At 41.1% G+C, this 22,729-nt stretch overlaps 1 protein-coding gene across 5 annotated transcripts in view; it reads left to right on the top strand.

Annotated features, from left to right (window-relative positions):
- The window catches only part of THSD7B (thrombospondin type 1 domain containing 7B), a 1,641,422-nt gene that overhangs the window by 548,034 nt on the left and 1,070,659 nt on the right, over positions 1–22,729 (top strand). For 4 of the 5 annotated variants that reach the window (XM_081579094.1, XM_081579097.1, XM_081579098.1 and 1 more), the window contains one exon: positions 361–487. The exons of the other annotated variant lie outside the window; for it this stretch is intronic. The gene's annotated coding sequence lies outside the window, so the exon portion shown is untranslated. The remainder of the gene's footprint in view (positions 1–360; positions 488–22,729) is intronic. 5 annotated transcript variants of the gene reach the window in all.

Raw genomic sequence — 22,729 nt, 5'->3', positions numbered from 1 at the left:
ATAGATGAGGGTGTTATCTGACAAGCATTTTAAGCAACTGTCATAAAAATGCTTCAGTAAGCAATTGTAATTCTCTTGAAACAAAATGAAAATAAATAGAAATCTCAGAAAAGAAATATAAATTATAGAAAAGAATTAAATGAAGATTGTAGAATTAAAAATACAATAACTGAAATAAAATCATTGCTTAATGGGCTTAAGAGTAGAGTGGAGATGACAGAATTCATGAGTTTGAGGAACGAGAATAGGATTTATCAAACATGAACAACAGAGAAAATATCCTGGAAAAAACCCAAAAACCCCAATAGTTGTAGGGACCTATCGGAAAATAACAAAAAGAGCTAAAATTTGTATTTTCAGGATTACAGAAGGGGAGGAGAAAGAAGATTGAAAAAGTATTTGAAAAAATAATGGTGAGAAACTTCAAATTTGGTGAGAAACTTCAAATACATACATCTACAGATTCAAGAAGTCAAGCAAAGCCCAGGTAGGATAAACCCAATGAAATCCCTACTGAGATACATCATAATTAAATTTCTGAAAATTAAACAATTTTGAAGTAGGCAGAGAGAAGTTGTACACTATACTACCATTCATGCCATGAATTCTGCATACAGCAACAATATTTTTATGAAACGAAGGGGATAAAGACATTTGTAGGAGAAGGAAAAATAGAGAATCCCTTGCTAGCACACCCAGCCTTAAAGAATGGCTGAAGGAAATTCTCTAATCACAAAAGTCATTATAGCAAAAGAAAACTCAAGAACATGAGAACAGGTAAAAGAAGAATATAAGACAAGGCTGTGAAAAAGGTAAATGAAATGGACTATTTCTCATAGATTTCTTAAATTATATTTGTTTGAAGCAAAATTTTTAACAATATAAGATGTGTTGCTCAATATATGTTAAAGGAAGTACTTTTGATAATTACTTTGGAAAAGTAGGAATAAAATATTTCTATACTCAAAATGATAAAACAGTAGACTGACAAGTTACATATGGATATTTTAATACCAATAGCAATCATTAAGAACTCTATAAAGCTAAAAACTAAAAAATACTATAAAATCAAGGTTAACGCTTTTAAGTATTAAAAAAATATAGAAAGAAAGAAGAGAGAACATAGGAAGAAGAGAGAAACAGAGGAACTAAACCAGAGGAAACAAATAGAAAACAATTAAATGGCAGAATTAACCCTAACATATAAAACATTACTTTAAATGTATTGATTGTTGCTTATTGTTCAGTTGCTAAGTCGTGTCCAACTTTTTGCAACACCATGGACTGCAGTACACCAGGCTCCCCAGTCCTTCACTATCTCCTGGAGTTTGCTCACATTCCTGTCCATTGAGTTAATAATGCTATCTAACCATCTCATCTTCTGCCACCCCGTTCTCCTCTTGCCTTCAATCTTTCCCAGTATCAGGGTCTTTTCCAATAAACTGACTCTTCACATAAGGTACAAAGTATTGGAGCTTTAGCATCAGTCCTTCCAATGAATATTCACAGTTGATATCCTTTAGGTAAGTTTGATTGGTTTGACCTTCTTGCAGTCCAGGGGACTCTCAAGCATCTTTCCAGCATCACAATTCAAAGGCATCAATTCTTCAGTGCTCAACCTTCTTTGGGCTTTCCTAGTGGCTCATGGAAGAAACCGCCTGCAATGTGAAACATCTGGGTTTGATCCCTGGGTTGGGAAGCTCCCTTGGAGGAGGGCATGGCAACCCACTCCAGTATTCTTGCCTGGAGAGTCCCCATGGACAGAGGAGCCAGCAGGCTACATTCCATGAGGTCTCAACAAGTCAGATACAACTGAGCAACTAAGCACACAGCACAACAGCCTACTTTATGGTCCAATTTTCATATTCATATAAGATCTACAATGAAAAGGGGCAAAATATTGGTAAACACTACAATGTGGATGAATTTCAGGGAAATTATGCAGAATGCAAAAAGCTAATCCCAAGTGTTCAGATACTGAAGTCTTTCATTTATGCCACATTCTTGCATTGACATAAAAATGGAGAACAGATTAGTGGTTACCTGGGTTTGAGGATGGAGCAGAGGTGGGAGAGAAGTGGATGTGGCTGTGAAAGAGCAATAAGAGGGATCCTTGTGGTGATGGAACTGTTCAGTATCTTGACTGTATCAAGTTCCGTATCCTGATTGTGACACTGTATTACAGGTTTGTAAGATGTTATCAGAGGAAACTGGGTAAAGGTTATACAATATCTGTTTGTATTACATATTACAACTGCATGGGAATCTCTAGTTATCTCAAAATAAAAAAAAATTAACAGTAAAAGACTAAGAAGCTTTTTAAAAAATAACAAAAAAACACTGTTGCGTAAATTCCCCAACACATGTATTCTGCCAGATTCGGATGTAGTTGATTTTGGGGTAGCATATTTTTTAAAAATTCTTATGAGATTTTAACGAGTAGAGAAGTTTGAGAACTCTGGTCTGAACATGAATTGGTTCAGACAACACAGTTGGGAAGGCACCCTCCCCTGGCCACAAGTAGATGTCTTTTCTTCCTCTAGTTGTGTCACTTGACCTTGATAAGCTTTCCACATGCAAGGAATGTGTGAATCACTGGTACAGCATCTAGGTCTTTCAGAGAGGCACTTACTCTACCACTGCTGAGGGAGATGGAGATGCTGGTAGTGGTGGGTAGCGTGATGACAATGAGATCATTAATTGTCCTTCTAGTACCTATTCACAGAGAAGGCAATGGCAACCCACTCCAATACTCTTGCCTGGAAAATCCCATGGACGGAGGAGCCTGGTAGGCTACAGTCCATGGAGTTGCAAAGAGTCAGACACGACTCTTAGTAGCAGCAGCTGCAGCAGTACCTATTCAAGTAAAGCTGAAGAAAGGAAATGATACAATTTCCGTGACTATTTGCAAATTAGATCTGCAGGGCATCTGAGCTTGGGAAAAAGATAAATAGGCCCACTGCCTTCTCCTCTTGCATAAATCATAGTTTCTGGCTTATGCATTCTGAACATATGTTTAGTAACAATTATGAGTTGAGCATATGTTGTTTTAGGAGATTATTTAAATCTTACTCTAAATCCAAAAGAATCTTGTCTGAATATAAAGAGGCCCAAAAAGAACTCTGAGCAACTAGAGGTATTGTCATGAGTTCTAGCTTCCCCCCACCCCAGGGGCATTGAACCATGTGTGCAGGTTTTCTGAATGTAATCTTGGTGATCTTTGTTGGTCCAGGGCTCTTATGAGAAGCTCTTTTACTAAATGGATGGCTATTACTTTTAATCCTTAGTAATTTATTTTTAATTAGGACATTCATTTCATTATAATTTGTAGCTGCTAGAGATAGATAAGTGTTGTCATAGTAGTGTGACTGGGCCCAGGACTCACACAGCAAACATTTGTCATGAGCCAGGGCACTCTGCTAGGTAAATGGTTTCAAAGATAAATAGTTAACAGACTCCTGGGATGCTATGAAGATTCTAATAATTTGGGAAAAAGTATATTTTATAAACAACTAATATCATCTCTAGTCATACTGCATATTTTCTGCATGTTGGGTTGATTGGTTTTCCCTTCTCCTTAAAAGTTAAAACTCTATCATTTTCTTTTCCTTTTCTCATTTACTGCCCCTGCCCCTGGCCATAAGTACTGTATGCTGGCTCTACCTTCAAAACCTCTACCACTGCTTGCCATACATGCATCAGATCCCTTCTCCAAACCTCTCCCTCCCACCGCCAAACATCATCTCCATGTACTTTCTTCCCACCATGAACTATGCAAGAAGCCGTCTTACTTCCTGTCTATAGTTTATTCTATTTTGTGAACTTACTCCACCCTGTTCTGTTTTCTCTGTGATTTTGCTTCATCAGTGTTTGCCTCTCTCTCTTCCTATAAGTTCAGCCTTTCAGGACCTTCTGCAAGAAAACCTGCTCAAAGTTCTCCTTTTCTAAAGGATAGTTTGGGTCCTCTTTCATGCTTTTAGCTGTTGACCCATTTTTCTGCTTGTTTGCTTTGCGTCAACATTTCTTGAAAGTCTTGTGTTAAATCCATGGTCCTTATTTCCTAATCTCCCCTTCACTTCTCAATGCACTGCAGTCTTTCTGAATCTGCTGCGGTTGCCTCTGTCTACGTTGTTTCTGCCTATTGTGTGACTTCCTTGAATGCCTCCACTGTGAAGCTTTCTCTCAATCTTCCAGCTGGGTTGGGTACCCCTTGTCTGACATCCTTGGGTGTACCTCTCTCAGGGAGCTTACTACTCTTTTGTCCTTTCATGAAACTCTAAGACTCTTGAAAGGCATATTTGTATGTCTAACTGCTAGCCTAGTGTCCAATAAGGTAGACATTTAGTAAATGTTTGTTGAATGTGTGAATGAATAAATTAATTAATGCAAACTCCCAAATCTGTATCTGCAACCTGGTTTTTACAACATGTTCCTGAAACATACAGGGAACCATGTCCTGAACGTCTAAGTTTATTATCAGATTGTCACCCTCAGAATATCTAATACTATACTTACGTTCTCCTGAAAACTGACAAGTTCTGGATCTTAGTGAAAAACGGGATTGTCAGTTTATTAGTTTATTAAACAAGAAAAAAAATCAGTCTTTCTAGACTCTTCCTTTTACTCCAGCTACTTACTTGAATCAATCACTAAGACTAACCAATTTGGGAATTCCCAAGCAATCCAATGGTTAGGACTCAATGCTTTCATCGCTAGGCCCTAATCAGTGAACTAAGATCCTGCAAGCCATGTGGCATGACCAAAAAAAAAAAGACACACCAGTTTATCCTTGTAAATATATTTCAAAATTATACCCTCTCCCCAATTCTCAGTGCTGTTGCCTTAGCTTAAAAATGCATCGTCTCACACCTCAACAGTTTTAATACCCTCTTAACAGCAGCCATTATCTTCCCTTCCAATTAATTATCTGTACTTCCTTGGCACTGTTCATGTTAGAACTCAGATCTGATTCATTTACTCAATAAATATTATTGAATACCTACTAAATACCAGATGCTATTTAAGGCACACAGGAAACAGTAATGAACAAAAAAGACAAACGCTTTGCTCTTATGGAGTTAACACCCTACTGATGTTATATACGAATGATCATATTGCTTCTTTTTCACCAGTAATGATCTTTTATCAGTTTCTGAATGTCTGTGTGGTAAAATAAAGAAATCTTAAAATTATACACAAGATCTCTTCGTCATCCTGCCACGTATTTCTCAACCTGCTGTGGGTGTTCAAATCACCTGAGCTCCTGTTTAACATGTGTGTTTGTGGGAGACTTCTTAAGATATTATGATTCTATAGATCTGGGGTGGAGCCCCCAAAACTGCATTTTTATTAGAATTCCAAGTGATTTGAATATAGGTAGTTGATGGGCCACTCTTTGAGAAGCACTTACCCGTTCTTTGCCTACCTCTCCAGCTTTACTGTTACTTCTCGATGTTCATCTTATATTTTAACAGTATAAACTATTTTCATTCCCTAACCACATGTAAAGTTTCTTACCTCTGTGCATTAGGGTGTGATAGTCATATTAATTGGGCTAGTTAATACCAGCAACAACAAAAAAATCATAGTGACTTAATACAACAAAATTTATTTCTCACGGCTTCGAAGTCCAATACAGCTATTCCTGAATAGGTAGCTTTTCTCGGTGGCCCTCTTGTACGTGGGTACTCAGACTCTTTCTAGTGGATCTAGGCTCCTTCTGTCCTGAGGTGCTGTTTCAGGTGCCCATATACAGGGAAAATAATATGGGGAGGGAAGGCATCTTGAATACTTAAAGGACACAGACTCCAAGGTAAGGACATCATTTCTGCTCCTATATCATTGGCCAGAAATAGTCACGTGGGCGCACTTAGATGCAAGGGGGGCTGGGAAATGTAGTCTTCACTGGGAAGCTGCTTTGGAGCCACTTTTGGTCATCAGAAATATGCCCCTTCTGTTCTCTGGTCACTAAATAAAAATGTCCATATGCCCCCTTGTTTCCACACACAGCACACTTTCACTTCGCTCCCCACAAGGGCTGATCCAGAGTCCCATCTGGTCATGGTAACCAGCTTACAGCATGTGATTTCTGAGTGATGTGCAGTTGTCCCCATCCAGTTCAGATGTGGCTCCTCTTGACTCAGCAACCTGTGAACTAAAAGGACAAGTTATACTTCCTGCCCCCACACTACACAGCCAATATTCATTGGAGGAGCGTGGTCAGGGTAACCTCAGGGCAGACCCTTACTTGGGAAAAGGAAGCATGCAAGACACAGCTACTGGGCCTTAGCAGTTATGGAGCCACGAGCATTTGAAGGACTAACCTACTTTAATGATGGGGGATATTCTTGTGTGGACCCTGATACTACTTTCTAGGGACAGGTGCCTTTCCATTGTTCTCCTTTGCCTCAGGGTCTGTCTTTGGGCTGTGTTTTTTTCTTTCTTTTGCATGTCTTCCTTGACCACATCTGAAGGAGGTGTTGAAAGCATGCCCTCCTTGGGGACTGTCTAGGTTTTACACCCTTCTTCCTCTTGTGCCAACCAGAGCACCTGGAGGTTATTGTACCACTGAAATAGTCAAAAGACTTTTCTTTGGCAATAATGTTTCTTCAAAATTTGGTCTTCTGATCTATTTGCTTCTGTCAATTCCAGGTGCCTGTGAGCACCTCAAGGATTACTAGGTATAATAATTATGTTGATTTAGTTCATTGCTTCCTTTCTTGCATACCCTTATTTCTACCTAACTATGGCCACCTGATATATAAAACTTCATGTGAGACAGAAAAAATCTTAATATGATGTTTACATTAAGCCACTTTAACCAATCAAAAGAAGTTTTAAATGTTTGTGATTCAGGACTGTTTGTATTTTTAAATTCTCATCTCTTAGTGTTTGGAGTCTTGATGTAGTCAGTTTTTCAACCATGTAAAGCCTGGCGTACTTGCTCTTTATCCTTGTTCATTTCTGCTTGCATATCAGCCAATTCTTTCCAAAGTAACAGTTACTACTAGAACTTTGTTTTTCAGCCTCTTAGAGCTGTAGACTGAGTAGACCTGCCTGCCTCCTTCCTTACCATATAAAAAAAAGTTTGACAGGTGTTTTGCCTCTATATAATATGACTGCCATCCTTTCAACCTCTGATAAGCATTTTCTTGCCACCTGAGAGCAAGCCAATGTCACATTTCTCTATTTCACTCTTCAATAAATACGTAACTCTAATAGCTTCAGACTTCTCCAGCCTGCGGGTACCAGTGGCATCCCATTAATAATATTCTAATGCCACTGGATCATGTTCACAGTGTTACAAAGAACTTGGGAAAAAAAAAAAAAGAATTTGTGGAGCCCTGGAAGGTCTTCTGGGAATCACAATCAGTTTCCAAACAGGCTGGCTTGCATTAGATGGTTTCTGTTCTTCTGCCAGTATCCTCTGGGCACTGCATTTTGGTCCAGCTTCCATTATTTCCTGCTGGGCACTCGCTGAGCACTTCCATGTCCACTGGGCATCTGCCATCTCCTGCTGAGCATCTCAGTCTCTGCTAACCTGCCCTTCCATAATGAACTAAATTTCTCAATGCCAAGGAAGTACTGTTTTACACTGATTTGGCCTCTACACTTAGTGTCACTTTTTGATGTGATTCATAGTGGCCCTGCACCATTTCAAAATTTCTTTATGTATTAATATTTTTGCTCCTGTAGCCTATTTCTGCTGCACTCTCTAGTCATAGAGCTCATACGCCATCAGGACAGTCCTGAATCCAGAAGATGACTCTTATGCTTACTGACTTTCTCATCTCTCTCCCCAGGCACAGTCATAAAATTTTCTCCTTGTTGGTCCTCTTTTCCTAGATAAATCAATTTTTTTAAGGATCCCCTGAGGATCCTTGTGTGCACACCCTTAGGCATTTATAAATGTAAAACGAGACTCTCCTATGCTCCCTCCCATAAATACATTGTGTTGTGTGAATGGATAAATGTTCTCCTTCCTAGATTATCCCCTTTATTTTGTTTAGCCAAAGAACTTCTATTTAGTCTTTAAAACCCTAGTTCAAAGATGGCCTTCTTAGTGAACCATCCCAATTGTCTCTACCCTCACCTGCTCTATGCTAACTCGGTTTGTAGCTTATTAGACCTATTAGTAAATATTAGCATGTTTGTCTCCTCTCTTTCTAGTAAAATTCTTAAATAAATTCTGCATCTTCAATATAGAGGGCATTTGGTCAATTTTAATTGAGTTTAACTTCCCTAAATTCCTTTTGTTAAAGCTCAGCTCATCCTCACAGGTGGTCAAGGCTTTTCCAATCTAGTCTCCCCTTATCCAGCCAGCTTTTAGAGCATTGACAAACGAATAATGGAGAAGGCCTTGGCACCCCACTCCAGTACTCTTGCCTGGAAAATCCCATGGACGGCGGAGCCTGGTAGGCTGCAGTCCATGGGGTCGCTGAGAGTTGGACATGACTGAGCGACTTCACTTTCACTTTTCACTTCCATGCATCGGAGAAGGAAATGGCACCCCACTCCAGTACTCTTGCCTGGAGAATCCCAGGGACAGGGGAGCCTGGTGGGCTTCCGTCTATGGGGTCACACAGAGTCGGACACGACTGAAGCAACTTAGCAAGAGCAGCAGCAGCAAGTGAATAAGGCGCTATGTGATTCTGAGATTCCCATAGCAGGTAAAGATGTGCCCCACCCCCACTCCCATCCCTGTTATCTGAGTAGTTGACTACCCTTGATGTGTCAAGGTTTTATCTGCTCCTGGTATTTCAAAAGTTCTGAGCTGCATGTGGCAGGAAACAGCATTTTGTCTTACAACACTATTCGGGTTGTGACACAAGGCTCCTTGACCTAATTCATGAAAACATGATACCATTTTGATCTGAAACCTGCTATAGAAAGTAATTGTCCTCTGAAACACATCTCAGACAATGTGGATACCAACTTAATTTTTCTCCTTCACTACTGTTATTTATGAGGCAGAGGCAAGGAGAAGAGAAATGGTTTAAGATGAAAAGTGAAATGTTCTATTGTGGAGTATGTTTTATGAGGAGGAGAAAGAAATATATAATTTCTGACTCTTGAGTTTGCATAGGCTCAGATATCTTTTAAGTTACTATCTCAACACATTATTTAAGGCTCTGTTCTCTGGGATCTTAAAATCCTAGTTTATTTTTTGATATAAAGCCATATCATTCACAGGGTAAACTCTCCCCTAACAATCACCAAGCCAAGGACATATTTTTTTCCTGTGCCTCCTCAAGGTTAAAGTGTTCAATTTACTCAGAATGTGTCTAATGAATATATCTTATAAAGTATTACTTTAATGATTTTTGCATTTATTATATGTTATTTTCCACTGATTTCTTTAACAGTAGATCCCTTTGCAGCTATGGCTTAGGCTCTAGAGTAAGGACCATGAGTATAATGGGGGATTTAACAATTAATGTGAAGACTTAGATGGGGGAAGCACTTTCAGGAAATTCTTCCAATAAACCTGGTTCCAGCGGTGAATGGTCATGGACACTGGCCCCAAATTCTGCCCCAAGCCCCCAGATTGCTCAGGCGAGGTGACTATTACAGGAATGGTGGTAAATATTAGCAGAGTTGATAAGAATTTTAGAAGTTCTCTGGCTGAGAAAGTTCCCTTTCTTTCTCTCTTTCTAAATGAGGGGAGTCCTGAACTGACCCTGAAAAGAACAGAGGGTTTAGACTGGCATATTTCAGAAGACTAAGGCCTTGGAGGGGCCAGAGAGAGTGTTAAACAGGCCAGTGAGCACAGAATGGAAAAAAGGTGGGGGATGGATGAAGGAAAAGGGGGGAATATGGAGTAGTCGAAACGACAGAAGAGGGCTTTAAGTTACAACGCCACATAAATAAGAGATACTGCCAGGCCCCATTCTCAAGGCTACACCTTAAAAATACAGGCATGGATTATACTTAAAGCCTTCTCTTACCTATAATACTCATTCCTCAAACCAAAAGTTGGCATCACCTGAAGCTGAAAGAAGCCAGTGGTTCTTTTGATATCCAGAAGACCAAGCTAAGGGGCATTTGAGGCTGCTTTCTTCCTCCTCAGCTGGGGTTCCTCAGCTCAGCACCCTTGATGTCTGGGGCTGAGTAATTCTTTGTTGAGAAGAGGATTGTCCCATGCATTGGTGGTCTTTACCTACCAGATGACACGAACCAACACCCTCAGCTGTGACAACCAAAAAGTCTCCAGATATTTCCAAATATTCTCTGAGAGGCAGAGTGCCCACTGGTGGAGGCCAGTGTAGAGACAAAAATCACACAGCCCCAAGCTCTTGTTTCACTCAGAATATTCTAGAATATGATTCTACATCTCACTCTTGGTCTCTCTGAGCAGCATACCTTAAACCTGAATAACGATTCTCATACAACATGAGGCTGTTATTGCTTGCTGAGTCCACCACTTGGACTCCCATTTGTAGAATTAAATTTCTCTGTAAATGGAAAATTCTTTGAGAATTATGCATAGAGAAGGAAGATGTCGGGCATTTGAGAAGAGTTCACATAAGGATTTCCAACAGACCTGATTTTAAATTCTCTTTCTGCCATGTAGTAGCTGGGTGAACTTGAACAACTTACTTTGTCTCTTTGAGCCTCCTTTCTTATTGATGAATCATGGTTTAAAAAAATAACACTCACCCATTTCAATGAGGCATTTGAGGAGAGTTAATGCATATTCAGTGATTTCCACATAGCAGATTGTCAAAGAACAAATAGCAACAATTATCATCATATTGCTGAGCAAGAAGGTGTATTTGGGTTGGCAAAAAAAACTTCATTCAGATTTTCCATAACAGCATTTAGAAAAACCCAAATTAACTTTTTGGCCAACCCAATATTTGGGATAGTAGTTAAGGCTGATATGAACATGGGCAGACTTCATACCTGAGCTAGAGAAGAGGGATTGTAGCTGTCTCACTGGTTCGATTTATTATTTTAAAATATTATTATAGACCTAATGTCTTATCAGCAATAGGTGCAAGGACAAAACACAAAGAAACACAAGCCTGGTCCATGCTCTCCAGGAGTGTCACAAAGCCAAGGGTCTCTGCCAAGTGAACAGGGAGGGAATTAGGGATCTTAGATCTCAGAGGAGGTCAGGATGAGTTACACCTTTGAGCCCTTCAGGTAAGCAAGGAAGAGTAAAGAACAGCACTTCAGGGGTCGAGAAGGAAAGTGTTAGGTATCTTTGGGGAACGCAGGAGAGGTGAGCAGCTTTGTTTGACTGGGCCAGAGGAAAAGCAGCGAAGGATGTCTGGGGCCCGCCTGAGGTCCAGTGGACTCGTGATGGACTGTAGTTCATAGCCCTTGGTGAGTGAGACTCAGTGAGGGTTGTAAGCTCAGGCCCAGGGAAAGCCCAGAAACTGAGGAGCCAGTTAGAGGCATAATGTCAGTGCAGTGCCAATACATATATAATCACCATTCAAATTACAGAGGTTGAAAAACTCACTTTTATCTTATAACTGAATATTAATAAGGTACTGGAAGTTTGAATTCCTACAACATTACTGGATTTCAGCTTGCTCTTTCCTCATTTCATCTTAGCTAATATTTTCTTCTGTGATATTCATTTTCTTTTTAATCACAGTGTAGGCTTATTGAGAACATACCATCTTTAGCACTTTTCATTTTATAGCATAGAAAATGCAACTCCATTTCTTTCATAATATATTTTTAAAGAGCAATAATGAATCTTTTGGAATTTTTAACTAGCTGTTTAATGGTAGAGTTACCTTGAGCTCTAAACTCTTCTAGACAATCAATAATTGTTCTATAAAAATGCAAGAATATTCATTATTGCTGATACTAACTCTCATCCTCCTAGCTGCATGATCCAATTTGTTTAAAACATTACTCGTTTTACACATGAGGCTGGGAATAAATAGGACAAGGAAGTGCTAAATTAATGATCACCTCATTTCAGAACCGTCAGAATCTTCTATTTTCCTGAATGTATTTTTAAGATTGGATAAGAGCACTGATTCCTATGTGACTGGAGACACAAGAGAGGCTTTGGGAGATCAAAGGAAAGCTTCCCTGCAGGGTCAGGAGAGGCTCTGTGTGTGTGTGTGTGTGTGTGTGTATGAGGTGGATCTGCAGAGGAAGGAGAGCTGCCAGGGGCTAGAAGCCAGATTGGGATCAGAAGGCAAGCTAAGGAACAATCATTGTTATTGACAGAGAAAGAGAAAGGCCCTTTCTCAGGTCCAGTAAAGATCAAGGTTGTATCTTGGTCACTTGAATCAACCTCAAGGAATCAGATTTTTAAGAATATTTTTAAAAAGTACTGTATTTATTACATACAGATACTAGTCTAGGTACTGCGGTTATGATGGTGAACAAACCAGATGAGGGTCTGTCTTCTTAAGCTTCTGTTCAAATTAAGGACAGATTTTTAAACACCCACAAATACATATACAAGATGATGCCAGAGTGTAATAAATGCAGTAATAAAGGAGAAAATGAAATAAAGTAGTGTGATAAGCAGTGGATGGGTTTCAGATTCTCAGGGTAAGCAGTGGAGAAAAATCCCTTCATGTTCCTGGCAGGGAGAAGGGAAAAGTAACCATTTTGACATACATCCAGAATGTTCTATTCTCCTTAACAAAGGTCTTCCCTCAAAGAAAACTACCAGAGTCTAACGAAAGTGAGTTTCACCAGAGCCTGAGTAACATGCGGTCAGGGGAATATGCAACACCATCCTCTTCCAGTCTTCCTGTCTTACCTGGGGAGTGGGAGCCAAGAACTGCTTGTCAGGGTGACAGCCCGGGGCACAGGTCCACAAAAAGACCTGAGACCTAACCATAGCATTATAAGATGCTCACCTTCACCACACCTTTCCACAACATCAGCAGGACCCGTGTGTTATAACAGGGAGTTACAATGGGAAGAACCACAAAGCTCAGACTCTATTTAAGAAGATTTCTCTAGGGAAAACGAAAGCTAACAGAGGAGACAAAAACAGGACACTGCAGAAAAATTTAGCCTCTGACACCTACAGCTACAGCAAGGAGTAAACACACAGTCCCACTTCCCAGCCAGGTAAATGTAAAACTCCACACTAGAGGCCTTTTTTACCACAGTACATTTACTCAATTATGTTTGGTTTTTAACAAAAAAATCACAAAGCATGTGTGATACTGTCATATGATAAGAAATACATATTGGGTTTTTGTTTCCAGTTTCTGGCACAGAGCTCCTAAAACCCTTGGGATCTCTGGAATGATAGAGTGTCTTTTGTATGCTAATGAGAGGACAAGTGGCCTCTGGCCACCAGAAGGGCCAAGGGATGGTTAGAGTTGGAACTTTCAGTCCCAGTCTCCAGCCTCTGGGGAGGGAGAGAAGCTGGTGAAAGAGTTAATCACCAATAGCCAATGATTTAATTCATTGTATCTGCATAGTGAAGCCTTTATGAAAATCCCAAACACCAGGGTTCAGAGCATTTCTGGTTGGTGAACACATTGAGGTGTTGCCAGGGTGGTATGTATGGCGAGAACTTGGAAGCTCTACCCCACCCCACTCCCCCGTACACACACACCTTATTGTGTACATCTTCTCCATTTGGCTGTTCCTTTATAATAAACCCCTAAGTGTAAGTAACATGCTTTCCTGAATTCTGTGAGCCATTCTAACAAATTATGGAACTGGGGCGGTGGGGCAGGGGCGTGGGAATCCCTGATTTACAGCCAGTCATTCAGAAGTATGGAAGACTCAGGACTTGAAATTGGCATCAGGAGTTGGGAGGCAGTTTTGTAGGACTGAGCCCTTAACCTGTGGGTTCTGTGATAACTCTGGGTAGTTGGTGTCAGAATTGAATTGAATTATGGTGGCTCAGATTGTAAAGAATCTGACTGCAATGCAGGAGACCCATTTTTGATTCCTGGGTTTGGAAGATCCCCTGGAGAAGGAAATGGCTATGCACTCAAGTATTATTGCCTGGAGAATTCCATGGACAGAGGAGCCTGGTGGGCTATAGCCCATAAGGTAGCAAAGAGTCGGACATGTCTTAGCAACTGCACACACACACACACACACACAGCACTCAGTTGGTATCTGGAAAGTTGAAAAATTAGTTGTGGTGAAAGAAAACCCACACATTTGGTGACATAAGTGTCATCAGAGAGAAAAGGCAATAGGGCTTCAGTGGATGGGGTGGCCCTGGAGGATTTCTCTTAAGAAGGTATCCTTGCGTGAAGGCTTATAAGATGAGAGAGCCATTCACAATCACAGGGGAGAATAAGCCAGACACCAACAAGCAAAGGCAAGCTTCTGAGGTAGGACTGAACTTTGCTCAAATCAGAAACAGGGCAGTGGCTGGTGGAAAGTAAGCACAGTGGGAACTGGCATGAGATGAGGATGGAGAGGTGGGCAGGAGCTGTGTCATGTGGGATCTGGTAGACTGTGGTTCGAAGTTAGTATTTTATTTGATTTTAATCCAGATGTCACCAACCCTTCCTTTTCCATAAATGAATTGACATGACCATCAGGAGAGACAGGGAGCCCCCTAGGGGAGGTGGCCACTGCCCCAGCAGGACCAGACCCCCTGCTCTTTCCCTCTACTATTTTCCACAGGACAGGCTCCTTTACGGCAGATCCATTCTCCCCGTGGGAAGGGCTTCCAAGTAAAACCCTGATCAGCCCCAAGACACGCAGCCATTGGCAGGAAACCCCCATTGGCCTTGCTTCCCTGGCAGCCTGCTGTACCTTTAGCATCCTGTGCCCTGCCTGTGGCTTGATGACCAGGCCCTAGCCTGTTCTGATCTGGACACAAGCTTGGCTTCCTGTGTAGGGGTCTCTGGCCGTGGTTGTCCTCCTGCTGCCACCTAAGAGAGCCCCAGCCTCGTCCCTTAGTCCTCAGTATTGTGTTTTGACCCATTTCCTAGTAGGAAGGTGCAGATCACCACTGGATGGTCTGGTGATCTCCATCTTCTGGGCTTTGTCCTTTGCCCCAAACTGGCTTCTGTGAGCCCTTGGGACAGGGAGGAAAAAGCAGGTCTCCAGTCCTACACCATTCAGACTGACCTTCAAGCAGCCACACATGTTGCCTTGTCAGTGCCCATGACAGTCAGGCTCTTCTTTCCCCACTAAACCTTGCCTCCCCTGCAGTCAGGTAAAACACCTGGAGACTGCCTTCAGGTATGGCTGTGACAGATGGCAGAGAGATGAACAGATAAACAGATGAAATAAAATAATCAGTGGGCTGCTGTCATTTCTGGACTCTTCATTTTATTGATTGATTTCCATAGAATAGGGCTGCTCTTTAATATAATGCATTTATCTGAATATCCCAGTTGACAGATAATCATGGGCCCCATAAACCAAGAGGAGGAACATTTATGCTCATAAGGAAAGCAGATATTTAGCTATTTGTTCTGGATTGCATTTATTCTTTATGAGCTGTGCTTTCCTTTGGTGGTAAGTTAGAGATCACTCTTAAATATTTATCAGGGTCTCCCTCATCCTTCATAGCTATTATTATTAACAATAAAATGATATTTTATTTTCCAGGATCATAACAACCACCATTCATTTCATTTATTTTATATGCCAGTGTAATAACCTGAGACCCTTCATGCTCACCCAACCCTGTTACACACACACACACAATTCTTACAGCAAGGCTATAATACAGAGATTTTCATTCCCATTTTTCAGATTAGGAAACTGATGCTCCTAGATGTTAGGCAATTTGCTCAAAGTTGCCCATCAAGAAAGTAGCAGAATGCAAACTTGGGCCTCTCAGTAAAGCACCCCTGTTTTCTCTGGTGTCATCAGGCTACAGCTCCTCCGCAGGGTTTCATGCAGCTATGGGTGTTGTCATTGTTTCATCATGCCAGTGACTGCAACCTTTCAGTCATAAAAACCTTTGTTAAGTGTCCACAGGATGGAAAAATGGATTTATTTTGCAGCAAAGAAACATATAGGTGGGTTTAACTAGTTATGTGAGAATGTGTCACAGCCCACTCTTGCCGTATATACCACCCATCATGTTGTATTTTATTTTCTGTATTCCAATTCTGAATCTTCTGGTGGTCTGGGAACTTTGCTGGGACATTCAGCATTCCTCACCCATCCCTGGTGAGAATGGTCCTTGGTGCAGAGGCAGCAGTCCATGGAAAGAATACCTTATCTAGCTTCTTGTTCAGAGGTTACTCCCTCCACTAAATATCAACCCTGGATCCACCCTTTGCTCAGTCCCCAGCCACCCTAGACCAACTCCCTCCTCATCTTCATAGTTACTTCTGAGTCAGCTGGCTTCATTTCATTTTTTAAAATTCTGTTAGATAATAGTTAGTTTTTAATGGGTAATCACAAGCATATATTGTAAGATTCAAAAATTTCCAAAGGGTATATGTTTATAACCAAGTCTAACTTCTGCTGTTCCTCATGTGTTCTTGTAGAAATAGTCTATGAATACAGAAGCAAATGTGTGTGTGTGTGTGTGTGTGTGTGTGTGTGTGTGTTTAGCCATATAGCGTAAATTCTGAAAGAGAAATGGCAGCCCACTCCAGTATTCTTGCCTGGAGAATCCCATGAACAGAGGAGCCTGGCAGGCTGCAGTCCATGGGGTTGCAAAGAGTTGGACGAGACTTAGTGACTAAAGAAACTATATAGTATAAATTACCCCTTCTGAGAATTGCATGTGCACTATGCTATCATATGTTTAAAATGTTTCATTTTGACTGTTTCTAATACCAAAACATCTGATACCTTTATTAAAAATTACACTGCATTATATGATACAGGCCATAAAACTACCGTATAATCCCTACCTTAGTTGGACTGGATACAAAGCTTGCTGCTGCTGCTGCTAAGTAGCTGTAGTCATGTCTGACTCTGTGCGACCCTATAGATGGCAGCCCACCAGACTCCTCTGTTCCTGGGATTCTCCAGGCAAGAACACTGGAGTGGGTTGCCATTTCCTTCTCCAATGCATGCTGCATGCATGCTAAGTCGCTTCAGTCGTGTCCGACTCTTTGCGACCCTATGGACAGCAGCCCACCAGGCTCCTCTGTCCACGGGATTCTCTAGGCAAGAACACTGGAGTGGCTTGCTATTTCCTTCTCCATACAAAGGCTTATGTGATATAATTATAGAGTGGCTTCCTTGCGGTCCTAATGGACTGGAGCAGCTTCCAGATGTGCCTTCACAGGCTGAGTCCAAACAAGACTCTTCTGTGATGCTGTTCACACAAAGAAATTCAAGTGACCTCAGGTAGCCCCTGATCCCTGATAATAATTCTGACTTTCCTAATGCCATTGCTATCCAAAGAGCTACTGAACCTATTTGCAAGACACAGAAAAGCAACAGCAGAATGGTCAACTCCTTTAGCAAGTGTCACACTTGCTAAAGAGTTTAACTTTCAAGAATGGGAAACATATATATATAGAGAGAGAGGGGGGGGGGTTTATTTAAGTCCAATTGGAAAGTTTTATTTAAGTCCAATCGGAAGGTTCTAAACTTTTTAAAATTTCCTTTAAAAAAAGCAACTCATGTTTCTCATGTTTTATCTTGGCCTAAAGTGATGCCCAAAAGTATGAAAATGTTTTTCAGTCAGTTTCAGTTCAGCTGCTCAATCATGTCCAACTCTTTGTGACTCCATGGACTGCAGCACACCAGGCTTCCCTGTCCATCACCAACTCCCGGAGCTTGCTCAAACTCATGTCCATCGAGTCGGTGGTGTCATACAACCATCTCATCCTCTGTCGTCTCCTTCTCCTCCTGCCTTCAATTGTTACCAGCATCAGGGTCTTTTCCAATGAGTCACTTCTTCACATCAGGTGGCCAAAGTATTGGCGCTTCAGCATCAGTCCTTCCAATGAGTATTTAGGGTTGATCTCCTTTAAGATTGACTAGTTTGATCTCCTTGCAGTCCAAGGGACTCTCAAGAGTCTTCTCCAACACCACAGTTCAAAAGCATCAATTCTTTGGCTCTCAGCTTTCTTTATGGTCCAACTCTCACATCTATACATGACTACAGGAAAAACCATAGCTTTGACTGGATGGACCTTTGTCGGCAAAGTAATGTCTCTGCTTTTTAATATGCTGTCTAGATTGGTCATAGCTTTTCTTCCAGGGAGCAAGTGTCTTTTAATTTCATGGCTGTGGTCACCATCTGCAATGATTTTGGAGCCCAAGAAAATAAAGTCTGTCACTGTTTCCATTGTTAAAAAATGTTTCTAAACATTGTTTCTAAATATTTCTAAACGTTGTTTAGAAAATGTTTCTTAAGTGATGTAATTTGTTATATGATGGTGAGTCTAAGATGATTTGTTATTGCAGTCCTGGGACCAGGTTCACTAAGATAATCAAATAAAGGGAAACCCAGCCCAGAAAAAGAGGGAACAAAGTTCAAGTTTATTTTCTTTTTGTCAGACTCTCTGACTTAAGGGATCTCTCTAAACACTCTCCTCAAACTGTCTGCTTTTGGTGAAAGGGTGGTGCCAAGCTCAGCCTCTGATCCAGATTCTTGCAGCCTACCCCTTCCAAAGCCCTCTGGAGAACCCTGGGTCTATCTCCATGGAGAGGTGAAGTGCTATATTTTGTGCATATTGCATCTGTATTACCTATACGGTCTGATTTTTTCCCTGCTTTGTATACAAAAGTTGAATCATTTTTATCTGTAGTTTCCCATTCTACTATATTCTTAGACTGCAAGGAGATCAAAACAGTCAATCCTAAAGGAAACCAGCCCTGAATATTCATTGGAAGAACTGATGCTGAAGCTGAAGCTCCAATATTTTGGCCATCTGATGCAAAGAACTGACTCTTTGGAAAAGATTGATGCTGGGAAACATTGAGGGCAGTAGGAGAAGGGTGTGACAGAGGATGCGATAGTTGGAAGGCATCACTGACTCAGTGGACATGAATTTGGGCAAACTCCAGGAGATCATGAAGGACAGGGAAGCCTGACATGCTATAGTGCATGAGGTCACCGAGTTGGACAGTTAGTGACTGAACCACCGCAACAAATTCTTCTATAGGAAAACTCATCTTTCAGTGTTAGACAAGAAAAGCACACTAGTTCATCAGTCTATGAGTTGCTTTGTTGCCTGGGGCAAATTGCAAAGTACAGCCCTCTCTACACGGCTATTTCCATTCTCTGGTTCCTCCCTCTGGGGCAGGTAGAGATTTCAATGGAAACCATCTTGCTGAACCCTAGAGCCTTTGCTTTTCTCTTTTTCCACATTAAGCAAAGGAAATTTGATACTTGATGTTAGTGAGAGCTGGAGAAGGCAGGTGACTTTTGTTCAGAGAAAAAGGAAGGCGGTAATTCAATATAATGGGAGCCAGGTTAGTTTAAACCAGATTGGACTAGGACTGAAAATTCCTGGCTGAGGACCTCCAGTGGTTGTTTATAGCAACTTTGTTTAGACTATAAGTTTCTTTCTGGATTTTTCTTTCTTTCTTTCTTTCTTTTTTTATGGAGAGGAAGGACTGGAGATACAAGAGGTGCTCAATAAATATCAGTTTTCTGCCATGCCCGTTCCTACATCTCAACTTTCTTCTCGTGTGTGTGTGTACTCAGTCGTGTCCTGCTTTTTGCAACCCCATGGCCAGGTTTCTCTGCCCATGGAATTTTGCAGGCAACAATACTGGAGTGGGTTGCTGTGCCCTCCTCCAGGGGATCTTCCTAACCCAGGAATTCAACCTGAGTCTCTTGTGTCTCCTGCATTGACAGATGAGTTCTTTAACCCTACGCCTCCTGGTGTGCCCCCTCTTGGCAATAGTTGCAAATAAATTCAGAGGCATAGATAATCCCGCCCCCGCCCCCCCCAACCAACCAAATACCAGTTCAGTTCTGGGAGGAAGCTGAGCATGTGGAGCTTTGTCTGAAGAAGGACTCCCTGGAGGGGATTGATTGCCCTCTGAGAAAGAGGACACAGAAGGAAACTGGACAAACTGCTTCCACATGGCGAGTGATCTAAGCTTGGTGCCCAGAGACAGAGTGACCTAGGCCCAGAGCAGGGGCATCCTCCTCATGTCTCCACAGACTGTAGAATGGCCCTGGCCCAGGGGTGACTGCGAGGATTCTGATTCCTGTGGCACCTTGCAAGTCAGACCTTCCAGAGTATGGAAGAGAAGTTCTCTTGGCACAAAATGTCACCCTCTTTGGGTGGACACTAGCTGTGGTAAAGCTCTGAGCTTTGTACACTGATGAGGGGTTGAGAGGCAGGGTACTTTTCGAGAATCTGTTTGAGACTCTCCTGGGGATGCTAGAGGTACAGAGAATGAGTATTTTGCAACTGACTGTATTAAAGAGGTGGTACTGAGAACGAGAGAAGATAGGGATTTTTGCCTTCAGTGTGACCCTGCATATTAATACATGTCCTGCTGTGTGAGTTGTGGTGAGATCAGTACAAGTTCTCCCAAGCAAATCCTTCAGCTTGTTGTACCATATCTAAGCACCAATGCATAATGACATAAAATTAAATATCAGTGGGATATTCTGTTATACGAGAGCATGCCCATTGAAAGGAAGCAGGAAATAAACATGAAGCCTCTATTCTTGCTCTGATACCTAACATTAATGGAACATGCATAATGTAATAACATGTTGTAAGCATTTCACAGAAATTATCTCATTAAATCCTCCCAACAATCCAATGAGGTAGTACCACAACTCTTAGTTTATAGATGAGGAAATTGAGATTTAAAGATGTTAAATAACTTGCCCAAAGCAATATTAACCAAATTAATTCTGACCTTCTGGTAAATAAGAGATAGTTAGTGAGTCCACTTCCGCAGTTTTCTTGGATTTCCAAGTTTTCCTCTAATAACTATAAAGCAATATAAATCCTAGACCCTGGGCTCTCAGGGAATTTAGGAATGCTTGAGATATTGATTTATGACTATTTAATTCTATAGATTATATAATTGTAATCATATTATAATGCATGTTATTTACTACATATGTATATTTATTATACATTTTATATTATGATAATTTAATTCTGTAACTCTGTAAACTAGTGGAGGAAAATAAGACCATGGGATCAGGTACTAAACTGCATGAAGCAGACTAAACATGTCATTAAATTTCACAGATGGAAAAGAACCGTAGAGTCCAGAGTAAATGAGAAGACTCTTAGAGGAGGGAGGACTTGAACTTGACTTTTGCTGGGTAGAAGGTCACTGATTGGGCTCTGGCAGACTTTGCATCAGAGCCATCCTTGCACCAATACCGCTGGAAAAGATGGGTTTAAAAACTGTTGTTTAAAGTCATTGAAGGGCTTCCCTGGTGTCTCAGTCAGTAAAGGAATCTACCTGCAAAGCAGGAGACTGGGGTTCAGTCTCTGGGTTGGGAAGATCTCCTGCAGAAGGAAATAACAACCCACTCTAGTATTCTTGCCTGGGGAATTCCATGAACAGAGGAGCCTGGTGGGCTACAGTCCATGGGGTCACAAAAGTCGGACATGACTTAGTGACCAAACTACCACCACCACCACTAAAGTCACTGAAAAGCTTCTAAGGCAGCAAAGACTTCTGAAAGTTTTGGAGATAAGGAAAATTCAGAGATGCAGGTATAACATTTGACACTTCCTTATCTGTCAGGATATTTGCAAATTTTATAGTAGTGGCTTAGAGGCATTTTGATGGTCTCGTGGGGCTGAAGGAACAATGAAATTAAGTATCTGCCAATGGAGAAAAGCCCTCGTAAGCACTTGATGCATTCAGAGGGAACCCTTAAAGGGCTACATTCTAGGAGTAAGGACCAACTGGAAATAGACCAAGCATCAAAAATGAAGGAAACTCACCAGTCCTCATAGAAACTGAAACTCCATCCAAATTACCCCAATCCCAGATTAGATGAAGATTCACTTCTACTCTCAGTGCCTGCCACAAGCAAAAGTAAAACCTTTCTTGGAGGAAAAGTAACATTTGTCAGAGCTTTAAAGTGATAATTGTTACTAAAAACAAAACCCAAAGAGAAACCAAAAAACCTCCAAAACTAGGCATGGAAAAGTAGGAAAACTAGCCAAGAAATCAAGAGTAGTGAATAGAGGAGAAAAGTGGTGTTTTAATTTGGCTTTACCCAGAAGTAGTTCCTGTGATAAGGATTTATTAATAAATGCAAGTAGTTTATTTGGGAGGTGACCCCAGTAAAAGTAGGAGAGTGAGTGAGCCAGACGGGCATGGAAAGGAAGCCAGTAAAGCATGCATTATCAAGAAACCTATCTGTGGGAGTGTCTGAAGCTTTATACTGGGAAACATTGGAAGCCAGGATGAAACTCTAGTTAATCTCACCCTTGGGGTGATCCCATTATTTTTTTTTCCCATGGTTAAAAATTCTCTGGTACTTCTACTTAGTGTATAGGCAGAGAGGACTCTGGTGGCCAGAGAGATCCTTCAAGTGTGTGGTCATGGTGTAGACAGCTAAAAGTTGGGCCAGAGTACCAGGAAATTATAAACTCCAGATGATGGGGATGAATTAGCAATAGATGAATTAACAATAGATAAAGTGTGTACATGTATGTACCTAAGACACACAGAAGAATATGCGTAGTAGCATTATCCTTAAGGCCCCAAACTAGCTTTCCAAGAGCACAACGAATAAATGTTAATGGATTTATTCAATGGCATCTTACACAGCAATGAAGGCAAACCACAGCCACAGACAAGAACGTGGCTGTGTTTCACAACCATCATAGTGAAAGAAGGAGATGCTACAGAATGTTTACTGAAAATTTCACTGATATAAAGTTCGAAA

This window comes from Giraffa tippelskirchi, chromosome 3 (assembly GCF_054371585.1).
Source record: "Giraffa tippelskirchi isolate mGirTip1 chromosome 3, T2T-mGirTip1v1.2.pri, whole genome shotgun sequence".
Lineage (NCBI taxonomy): Eukaryota > Metazoa > Chordata > Mammalia > Artiodactyla > Giraffidae > Giraffa > Giraffa tippelskirchi.
The sequence above is the reverse complement of the archived record's forward strand: the minus strand, read 5'-3'. Positions and strand labels throughout refer to the sequence as shown.